Here is an 11896-nt window from a genome sequence, read left to right as displayed (position 1 = left end):
ACTAAGTGAAGCAAACCAAACGGCTGTGCTGCACTAACTCAGCATTTACCAATGACCCTCCTCAATGCTATAGTGGGTTGTAATTCCCTTCGTGGAGAACAGGATAATCTATTGGACGTACGAGGGGTGGGGGATTGTGGAGGAAATGAATGAAGCTCCATTTTACGTTGAATTCAAGCACTTCTAAATTCATAGACTCATAAGATGCATTGCTGAAAGCATCAACTCCAAGCCAGATCTGACCTGTTCAAACTGAATCTTGCTTTGGTACAGCAACTGAATTATTATTACAGCAACAACAACAATTAAAAACACAGTGGGGGCTAAATCCCTCAGCACCTGAAAAAGTGCCCACTTTTTCACACACTCATTGCTTCCGATGCAGGCAGCATGCCAGCTTTGTGCTGCCTGTGAATAACACATTGAAGTTCTCGTCATGATGTTGAGTGACTGTAGCGGCAGGGGGCCAGTTTGGTGAGAGGCTATCGCCAGTCAGAGCTGGTCCGGTGGCAACCTACACCTCTTAAAGGGGCAGGTCCTTTGTGGCTGGAAGTCATTGTGGAGCTCGTTCTGACATGGAGAAGGATGAGACAATGGCAGAATGTGGGTTAGAGTGGGTGCCAAGGTTTTTTCAACACTGCACTGGAGCCTTTTTTCAAGGACATGCTGAAGAGGAAATGCGTGTTTCATTGACAGGGATCCAGGAGGCCATCCAATAAACTTTCAGGCAATGGGACCACATGGAGATCAATCCCTGGAGCAAAAATCGAACACCTATATATAGGCGTTACAAAAAAGTTCAATGACCTCACACAAATGGTCAAGGTCGGTGAATGTATGTATACAAATTTCATATCCCACCAACAGCTCCACTGGCTTCATACACTGCTCAAAACCTCACACTTCCCTTCACTCACCTATCACCAATTTACATTAGTGAGGACATCACGCTTCATCTCACCCTCACACAATTGGCACTGCAACAGGCCTCACCCACATCTTGCAGCTATTCACCATTGACAGTCACATCACCCAAACAAATTCCTTCACACACACTGACACATTTCTTGCGGGACAAGGTGGCACACAGCTGGAGATAACAGGTGCCAACTAATAGGGAACAGGCACCACTGCATGTCCTTACTCCCATGGAGAAGATGTTGCTCGCCACCATTGGACAGACCACTGCTGAGACCATGTGCAATGGCTGAAACTATTGAAGCAGCAGTGTCCTCATATCTAATCCTGCTTCTCAGACCCCACTATCCCCTCAAGCATGTTCTCTTCTGATTAACAAGAAGCAGATACACCTCTTAGATTCCCCTTCCTTCGGTACAGCCCTACCCTACCCTTGTGCCTTGCTCCTTTCAGCTACTGGGCACTGGTGGAATAGCAACAGAGAGAAGAGCAAGAAGACATTGATACTGAAGAAACACTGTCCCTCAATCTCACACCCACATCCCAGCTCAGGTATTGACACTGCGAGCAGTTTCGAGGATGGCTTAAAGACAAGACCCGCAGTTGGTGAGACACGCGGCATGAGTGGCCTACAGCCAGGGACGAGGCAAGGATTTAGTTCCCTGGAGGGCGAGGTTGCACACAGATCCTGTTGCAGAGGACTCATATGACAACTTTGATGGGGCAGAATTTCGAAAAAGGCTAATGGTTATTCACAATTAAATGCTCAGTGTATTTACTGAGAGACCCGCTGGAAAGATAGATGCAATGTAAGGAGCACCAACTTAGCACGGTATTTTGTGCAGAGCTTGGGGTTCAACCTTTCAAGGACAGTTGTGGACACACCCATGATGCAGTGTCTAATAGCCAATGTCTCAGCTTCCATTGCAGTACAAGCGGACACCACCTAATATCTAGGCACAGCAATGGAAGCTAAGATGGCCGCCAGCAAGCCCAGATTGCTGACATCATGACTGTGGATACTAATGTTCAGAGCATCTTGCAGGCAATTACAAGGGGGCACAAGTTCAAGGTGAGGGGAGAAAGGTTCATTGGAGATGTGCGGGGGAAGTTTTTTACACAGAGGGTGGTGGTGGCCTGGAATGTACTGCCAAGTGAGGTGGTTGAGGCAGATACATTAGCGACCTTTAAGACTTATCTGGATAGACACATGAACAGACTGGGTATAGAAGGATACAGGCGGTTGGTCTAGATAGGACACGTGGTTGGCGCAGGCTTGGAGGGCCGAAGGGCCTGTTATTGTGCTGTATTGTTCTTTGTTCTTTGTCACAGCACTCCAGTAATCTCTCCTTCAGCAGATTAGTAGGATTGCTGAGGTTCCACCATGGAGGAGAAGCAGTCACTCCATGGAGCATGGAGCAGCTGTCCTCTCTTGGGATGACAGTGCTTATCATTCCGCCCTTGTCACTCCACCAGTGCCTGTCAGCCAGTCAGCACGGATAGTTGCCACCCAGAGTGAGGTGGCGCAGTCCGGAGTCCTTCTTTCTAGACCCAGAAGGTTGTCCGGCAAGGCCATTCACAGTTTCCTCCACTGTCAGGAGCCTTCCAGCAGCCTGCTTCAGCTATTGGATTGCACTGAGTAAGGGCACTAGGACAGACAAAGGCTCTTGGAAGACAGGCTTGTTGGTGAATGGGGAATCTGGATTATGCTCACTAGTATTGCAGTTGGGTGAATTGTTCAGAAGGGGGTTGGCTAGTGTGCCTCCTTCCTTTCTCTTCCTCTTCCTCCTGCTTCTCAACTATGCCCTCCTGATGAGTAGGTTGTGCAATGTGCAGAAGACTTCTTGATACTTCCTCTACTGAGTATTGCAGAGCTCCTCCAGGGAGGGGTCAAGGCGGTGGGAGTTTTGTTTCAACTTTGGTTTGTCAGGTGACTCAAGGCAGATGGCATGATGGGCTGGTGCACAGTGAAAGCATCATGACTGCTTCCAGAATTGATGGCATGGATTCGCTGTGTGCGCTTGCACGCCAGCTGGACCTTGAAGGAGTGGACACTCCAAATGACCTTTGGAGAAGTCCTCAGTTCTTGCAAAGCCAAGTACTCTCTCCACCTGCTGCTCTCTGGTAAGAGAGAAAATGAAATATAATTCGCTTCCAGCGAATAGATTGTCAGTGATATTATGCGACAGGAACAGCAAAATGCGGCATTTTTTTGCCGCATAATACATGTTTAGCCATGTGACATTAAGAGAGGGTATTAGCTGTGGTGGTAAGCTCCGAAATGATAGCTCTGTTGTCAGGTCCATGTTGTGTGCTGATAGGCATCATGATCTGCTTACTCTGCATTCTTCCATGGATGCTCACTGTGCATGTGCTAATGCCCTCACTCCTAGGCCAGGAGGACTATTTCCAAACATTGAGAAATTCTAACCTCCTCGGCTAACATGCCTGATTTAATTATCAATGTTGTAATTTGCCATCACAGAAAATTCATATATGTTGTGCCTCAGAGCAACAGAGCTTCTGTTTTTGGTTCAGCTCTCAAAGCAAGCAATCAAGGAACGCACCAAATGGAGGTTTCTCTGCTCTTTCTGTCAAGAATGGCTGGCTTTGTCATCGCACTGCTGTTTTTATACAAAAGGTCACAAGCACTCAGTTTCTTGGCTTGGTAATGGTAAATATAGAACATAGAACATAGAACATAGAATGATACAGCGCAGTACAGGCCCTTCGGCCCTCGATGTTGCACCGACATGGAAAAAAACTAAAGGCCATCTAACCTACACTATGCCCTTATCATCCATATGCTTATCCAATAACTTTTAAATGCCCTCAATGTTGGCGAGTTCACTATTGTTGCAGGTAGGGCATTCCACGGCCTCACCACTCTTTGCGTAAAAAACCCACCTCTGACCTCTGTCCTATATCTATTACCCCTCAATTTAAGGCTATGTCCCCTCGTGCTAGCCACCTCCATCCGCGGGAGAAGGCTCTCGCTGTCCACCCTATCTAACCCTCTGATCATTTTGTATGCCTCTATTAAGTCACCTCTTAACCTTCTTCTCTCTAACGAAAACAACCTCAAGTCCATCAGCCTTTCCTCATAAGATTTTCCCTCCATACCAGGCAACATCCTGGTAAATCTCCTCTGTACCCGTTCCAAAGCTTCCACGTCCTTCCTATAATGAGGCGACCAGAACTGTACGCAATACTCCAAATGCGGCCGTACTAGAGTTTTGTACAACTGCAACATGACTTCATGGCTCCGGAACTCAATCCCTCTACCAATAAAGGCCAACACACCATAGGCCTTCTTCACAACCCTATCAACCTGGGTGGCAACTTTCAGGGATCTATGTACATGGACACCGAGATCCCTCTGCTCATCCACACTACCAAGAATTTTACCATTAGCCAAATATTCCGCATTCCTGTTATTCTTTCCAAAGTGAATCACCTCACACTTCTCCACATTAAACTCCATTTGCCACCTCTCAGCCCAGCTCTGCAGCTTATCTATGTCACTCTGTAACCTGCAACATCCTTCCGCACTGCCTACAACTCCACCGACTTTAGTGTCGTCTGCAAATTTACTCACCCATCCTTCTGCGCCCTCCTCTAGGTCATTTATAAAAATGACAAACAGCAACGGCCCCAGAACAGATCCTTGTGGTACGCCACTCGTAACTGAACTCCATTCTGAACATTTCCCATCAACTACCACTCTCTGTCTTCTTTCAACTAGCCAATTTCTGATCCACATCTCTAAATCACCCTCAATCCCCAGCCTCCGTATTTTCTGCAATAGCCGACCGTGGGGAACCTTATCAAACGCTTTACTGAAATCCATATATACCACATCAACTGCTCTACCCTCGTCTACCTGTTCAGTCACCTTCTCAAAGAACTGGATAAGGTTTGTGAGGCATGACCTACCCTTCACAAAACCATGCTGACTATCCCTAATCATATTATTCCTATCTAGATGATTATAAATCGTATCTTTTATAATCCTCTCCAAGACTTTACCCACCACAGACGTTAGGCTCACCGGCCTATAGTTACCGGGGTTATCTCTACTCCCCTTCTTGAACAAAGGGACCACATTTGCTAGCCTCCAGTCCTCTGGCACTATTCCTGTAGCCAATGATGACCTAAAACTCAAAGCCAAAGGCTCAGCAATCTCTTCCCTGGCTTCCCAGAGAATCCTAGGATAAATCCCATCAGGCCCCGGGGACTTATCTATTTTCACCTTGTCCAGAATTGCCAACACTTCTTCCCTACGCACCTCAATGCCATCTATTCTAATAGCCTGGGTCTCAGCATTCTCCTCCACAATATTATCTTTTTCCTGAGTGAATACTGATGAAAAGTATTCATTTAGTATCTCGCTTATCTCCTCAGCCTCCACACACAACTTCCCACCACTGTCCTTGACTGGCCCTACTCTTACCCTAGTCATTCTTTTATTCCTGACATACCTATAGAAAGCTTTTGGGTTTTCCTTGATCCTACCTGCCAAAGACTTCTCATGTCCCCTCCTTGCTCGTCTTAGCTCTTTGTAACTATCAAGCGCCCCAACTGAAACTTCACGCCTCATCTTCACATAGGCCTCCTTCTTCCTCTTAACAAGAGATTCCACTTCTTTGGTAAACCACGGTTCCCTCGCTCGACCCCTTCCTCCCTGCCTGACTGGTACGTACTTATCAAGAACATGCAATAGCTGTTCCTTGAACAAGCTCCACATATCCAGTGTTCCCAACCCTTGCAGCCTACTTCTCCAACCTACACATCCTTATAGAAACGTGGAAGCATTTACGCAACAGAAGGAGGCCATTCAGCCCATCTTGTTTGCGCCAGTATCTAAGATACTGAACTAGTAGCATGGATAATGAGTAAAGCTGGGTAGAATGACTGGAAATCTTTACAGGAATAATACCAACAAATTCCAATCAAGTTGCACCTTCAACATAAGAAAATGTCCCAATGCAATTCACGACCCAAATCCAAGGTGGCCGAATGTTTAGACAAAGAGGAGGATCCAAGGAAGAGGCAGATGGAGAGGTACATTCCAGCGCCTAGTTATCATGACTACCAATGCTGGGGAGCAGGGAGTAGGGGATGTGCAAAGTAGGAGAAAGAATCCTTGGATGGTTGCCTAGCTGGAGGAGGTTTAAGAGTTATGGGCCGGAGTTTAATGGCCTCCCGTGGGCAGGATGGCAGGTGGAGGGGGAGGAGCTGTTAATATGTGCAATTTGACAGTGGCTTGTCCTGGTTGCTCACCCACTCCTTTATTAAAAATAAATTTAGAGTATCCAAATTTCTTTTTCCAATTAAGGGGCAATTTAGCGTGGCCAATTCTTGCTCGTTCTGCGTGAGTTTGCTTAACACTCGATTTGTTTTGTTACTGAGCTCTGGAGTCACCAGGTATCGTTAAGATACCGCCACAAGTTTCTAGGTCAAGTTCAAAGCAATAAAACCATACACCAATTAGTAAGTTCAAACAAATGAGTTTATTATAATACAATTATAAACTACTTATGCACACGCTAAGATGACTAAACTATTCCTACTACTAAATAGACCAATACTTATCTGAATAAGGAACTGCCTGATCAGGGGGACAATGGCCTCTTGCTCTGCACTGGGTCCGCAGACTTCAGGTTGGTACGGGTTAAAAGGGGTCAGGAGTGTCTATCTCTGGTAGCGATCGTTGTGAGATACTTACTTGCTGGCGGCTGATGTCCGAACCTCTCCTCTCTCTCGGTCAAGGTCTTCTTCGGTAAAGGCTGGTCGAGAGGGCTGGTCAATAGAGGAGGGCTGGTCAAGAAGAACGAACTGAGTTTGGGACCTGTCTTTTATAGGTCCCAGGGCTTTGCGCCCTTTTGGGCGGACCCTTTACCTGCTGGGAATCGATTGGGTCTCTTCCCAATCAATTTGTTTGAATCCCCCCAATACTGAGGCTGTCCCTCGGCTACTGGGCGGGCCTTCAGGTGCTTTGTCTTCAAACCCCGCTGGTGCCGGGGTGTCTGGCTTCCCATACAATGTTGCAATCACTTCCCTATTTGTGTCCTTTGTCCCTGGGATCGTTCCATTACTATGCTAACTGTCCCGGAGATTGCCTCATTAGTATGCGGAATGTTCGTTTCGGTGCTGTCTGCTCACTTAGCAGACAGAATACACATTGGCTTGGTGCAGCCTGCTTGTGCTGCAAACTTTGTCCATTTTACCCTGCAAGCTTTGCGTTCCTCCATTTTGTATTGAGGGAATGGCCAACTTCGGTGGCTACACAATCCACCTACCCTGCACGGGGTGTGGGGGGGGGGGGGGGGGGGGGGGGGGGGGCTCATGGGGATGAGAACTTTAAGTGGAGATATTAGGGGACTGGGAGCCAATGTAAGTCACCAAACCGAGGAGTGATGGGTGAATGGGATGATGTGGGTTAGCATTCAGGCAGAGGTGACCTCAGGTTTATAGAAGTTACAACAGTGAAGCCCTGAGGAAATCTACCCGTCTGCCTAAATTAACAACAAACAAATCACGGTATTCTTGTGGCACTAATACTGAAGGGGTAGAGGTCAAGGTGCAAACTGTATCAGAGAGAGTCAGACAGGCTGCAGATGTAATGCCTGAAGCTTTCATGACATGTGTTCCATGAAGGATTTTGGATTGCTATAGAATGCAAAGCTGCAGGCAATAAATCCCCTTGTGATTCTGCAATGTCTATGGAGATCTGCCTGAGCACTAACATAGCTTGTTGTACTATATAGACCGGGTAGTGTCTAAACTATGACCTTTATGTCTTATTGTGCCCACATATTCTGACAAACGCAGCCCAGAGGGCTTAATCTTACTTGCACTTAAATCTCTCATTTGTTGCTGTTTTACATTAATAAACTAGGGGTTTTGAAAAGGGTTGTTCTTCGAGCTGTCATTTCCAAGGTGGAAAATCCTAAATAAAGCATCAGCAATTAGAAATATCTGCAAATGAATGGACCAAGTGTTGGAAAATGGGATTAGGATAAATATGTGCTTGATGGCCAGCACAATGGGCCTCTTTTTGTGCTGTAAATTCTCAATGACTTCGAACCATAGAATCCCTACAGTACAGAAGGCCGTTCAGCCCATCGAGTGCACCAATGCACCGAAAGAGCACCCTACCTAGGCCCAAGTCCCACCCTAGCTCAGTAACCCAGTAACCCCACCTCACCTTTTTGACACGAATAAAGCAAGGCTTATATCGGTATCCACTATGGCTCAATGACAGCAGACTTCTTTCTGAGTCAGAGGTTAGTGGATTTCAGTTCCATTCCAGAGAATTGAGCATGCAAGACACCTCGATGCAGGACTGAAGGAGTGCAGCACTGTTGGAGGTAACGTCATGTGGATGAGATGTGAAACCAAAAGGCCTGCCTGCTCTCTCAGCTGGACTAAAAGACCCTGGACTGGATTCTCCGGTCGGCGAAGCCAAAATCGCATTCGGTGACGGGCCAGAGATTCCAAATTCCCAGTAGAATGTGGGGCAGCGCCGCTTCCGTGATGCTCCGCCCCCTCCAAAGCTGCGCCAAATATCCACGGCCTCAGGCCATTGGCTGAGACCCGTTCCCCGACGCGAGCGGCATCCGCCATGAAGCACGGTGCGGCCGCTGCAGGCCGCCGCCATGCGCAAGCGCAGCCACGGACCCGGCAATTCTCCGGGCCGTATCGGCAGCGAGAGCCGGGTGCTGTACGCCGCCTTCCTGCCAGCCCTCAGCAAAACGGGGCATCATAGAATCATAGAATTTACAGTGCAGAAGGAGGCCATTCAGCCCATCGAGTCTGCACTGGCTCTTGGAAAGAGCACCCTACCCAAGGTCAACAACTCCACCCTATCCCCATAACCCAGTAACCCCACCCAACACTAAGGGCAATTTTGGACACTAAGGGCAATTCATCATGGCCAATCCACCTAACCTGCACATCTTTGGAATGTGGGAGGAAACCGGAGCACCCAGAGGAAACCCACGCACACACGGGGAGGATGTGCAGACTCCGCACAGACAGTGACCCAAGCCGGAATCGAACCTGGGACCCTGGAGCTGTGAAGCGATTGTGCTATCCACAATGCTACCGTGCTGCCCCAATCGGTGGCCGTATTGCGCCGGTTTTCCTGGCCGTTCCCACGCCGGTTCCCGCATCGGAGAATCTAGCCCCCTATTGCACTACTTTGAACAGCAGGGAATATCACTTGTATCCAGGCCAACATTTATCCTTCATCACTAAAACAGATTATTTGATCATTGCTGCTTGCTGTCCGCAAATTGGTGTTTGTGTTTCCTATAATATAAAAACAATACATTTAAAATGGACTTAACTTCCACAGATTGGGACAATTAACATGAGGCCATGGAACATAGGAATTAGGAGCAGAAATAGGAAATTCAGGTCTTTGAGCCTGCTCCGCCATTCAATCAGATCATGGCTGATCTCTTCCTGATGTCAGATCCACCTCTCCACCCAGGCCGCACATCCCTTTAACACAGTTTTTTTCAATAGAAATGAAAGGTACTATAAAATTTGCAAAGTCTTGGGCGGCACGGTGGCTCAGTGGTTAGCACTGCTGCCTCACAGCGCTGAGGTCCCGGAATCGATCCCAGCCCTGGGTCACTGTCCGTGTGGAGTTTGCACATTCTCCCCATGTCTACGCAGGTCTCACACCCATAAACCAAAGGTGTGCAGGGTAGCTGGATTGGCCATGCTAAATTGCCCCTTCATTGGAAAAAAAATAATTGAGTACTCTAACTGAAAAAAAATTGCAGTCTTTTTCTCTATGCTCCCATTCACAGAGGTACTCAGGAAATCTTTTGCGTTCCCATGTAGTTAGTTGCACCTGCATGCGAGGACAAAATGTTGGAAACTCCTGTAACACAGAGTCAATTAAATTTCTTTTCGATTCCTCGGGATCAGCTTAATCGCAGGGTCATCATTTCCATCTGCCCTGCATGGCTCCCGGCTGCACTAATTCATGTCTTATGCCACACTTAACCAATTCCATCATTTCATCCACCCCTCCCATGCCACCGTGCCTATGCCATCCCCTACCTCCCATGTCACCCCATTAATAATAATAATCCTTATTGTTACAAGTAGGCTTTCATTAACACTGCAATGAAGTAGCTGTGAAAATCCCCTAGTCTCCACATTCCGGCACCTGTTCGGGTACACAGAGGGAGAATTCAGATTGTTCAAATTACCTAACAGCACTTTCGGGAGGAAACCGGAGAACCCGGAGGAAACCCACGCAGACATGGGGAAAATGAGCAGACTCCGCACAGACAGTGACCCAAGCTGTGAATCGAACCTAGCTCCCTGGCGCTGTGAAGCAACCGTGCTAACCACTGTGCTACCGTGCTGCCCACATTACCATCCCATGCTACTTCACCGTTCCTCCCACTGGCGGCATGTTCTGTTTAAAATTTAGAGTGCCCAATTCATTTTTTCCAATTAAGGGGCAATTTAGTGTGGCCAATCCACCTACTTGCCCACCTTTGGGTTGTGGGGGCGAAACCCACGCAGACACGGGGGGAATGTACAAACTCCACACGGGCAGTGACCCAGAGCCGGGATCGAGCGTGGGACTTTGGCGCCATGAGGCAACATGGCTAACCCACTGCACCACCGTGCTGCCCCTCTGGCGGCATGGTTGCACACTGGTTAGCATTGCTGCCTCACAGCGCCAGAGACCTGTGTTCGATTCCAGCCTGGGGTGACTGCCTGTGTGGAGTTTGCACATTCTCCCGTGTCTGTGTGGGTTTCCTCTGGGTGCTCTGGTTTCTTTCCCCAGTCCAAAGATGAGCAGGTTAGATGGCTTGGCCACGATCAATGCGCAGGGTTGCAGGGATAGGACCTAGGCAGAATACTTTTTGGGGGAGGTTGTGTAGCCTCCTTGGCCCAAATGGCCTCCTTCTGCACCTTAGGGATCCTATGTTCTATTCTATCCTTCCAATGACATCTGCACCCCTCACATCAATTCCATCCCATCCCATCCCACAAAGAAACAATCTCTTCAGCCAGCCAGGATAGCTTTGTTATAGTGCTACCCCTACCATCTGCTCTTTTTTGGTCTTTACTAACCCGCCCACCCTACCACTGCCACCAGCCATTGACATCTGCACGAGTATCACACTCGCCAGTTCTCCCAACACCTCATGTCTCTGCGTGCGCCAGGCATCGCTCACCCATTAATAGAAATGCCCCTTTACTTAAACTGATCAATCAAAACAGTCAGGACAGAAAAGAACTGAGTGTTATTGTTCGGGATTATATTGAAATTAATTTACTGATTACATGCCCATTCTGCAAATTTATAAATATCTTCTTGCATTTGTGAGGGTACAGGTAGTGGAGGAGGTGAAGCCCTTGATGAAATTCCAAAACACCCTCCCAAGTTCACCTCCATTGCCATTAACCATGAGATCAAATTCGCGAAACATTGGCCCTCATTCCGGGCACCAGCAGCTGCCAAGCCATCAAATGTAGAATAAAAAGCTTCTACAATTTGACACCTGAATTACCAACCTCACGTTGACAGCTAGGCCAGAACAATGCCTTAGTGTGAGCAATGGAAACATCACACCTGCATAACAGTGATTTCCTTTTTGAGTTGGTAGTCGGGCTACATGGAATCTGTAGCATGGAAGCAGGCCATCTGGCCCATCAGTGCCAGCACTGACCTCTTCCTACTCCTCTTTATCTGACACTATTGGAATATAACTCAGTTAAGGCACATTGTTTTTTTTCAGTGCAGAAAGAGTTTTACTCTGTTTAACTCTGAACGCTAAAGGGTCTCTTGGTAGTTACATAGATCATAGAATTTACAGTGCAAAAGGAGGCCATTCGACCCAGCACCAGCTCCTGGAAAGAGCACCCTACCCAAGGTTAACACCTCCATCCTATCCCCATAACCCAGTAACCCCACCCAACACTAAGGGCAATTTTG

The sequence above is a fragment of the Scyliorhinus canicula genome, chromosome 13 (genome assembly GCF_902713615.1).
Source record: "Scyliorhinus canicula chromosome 13, sScyCan1.1, whole genome shotgun sequence".
Taxonomy (NCBI): Eukaryota; Metazoa; Chordata; class Chondrichthyes; order Carcharhiniformes; family Scyliorhinidae; genus Scyliorhinus; species Scyliorhinus canicula.
This window is presented reverse-complemented; position numbering follows the sequence as displayed.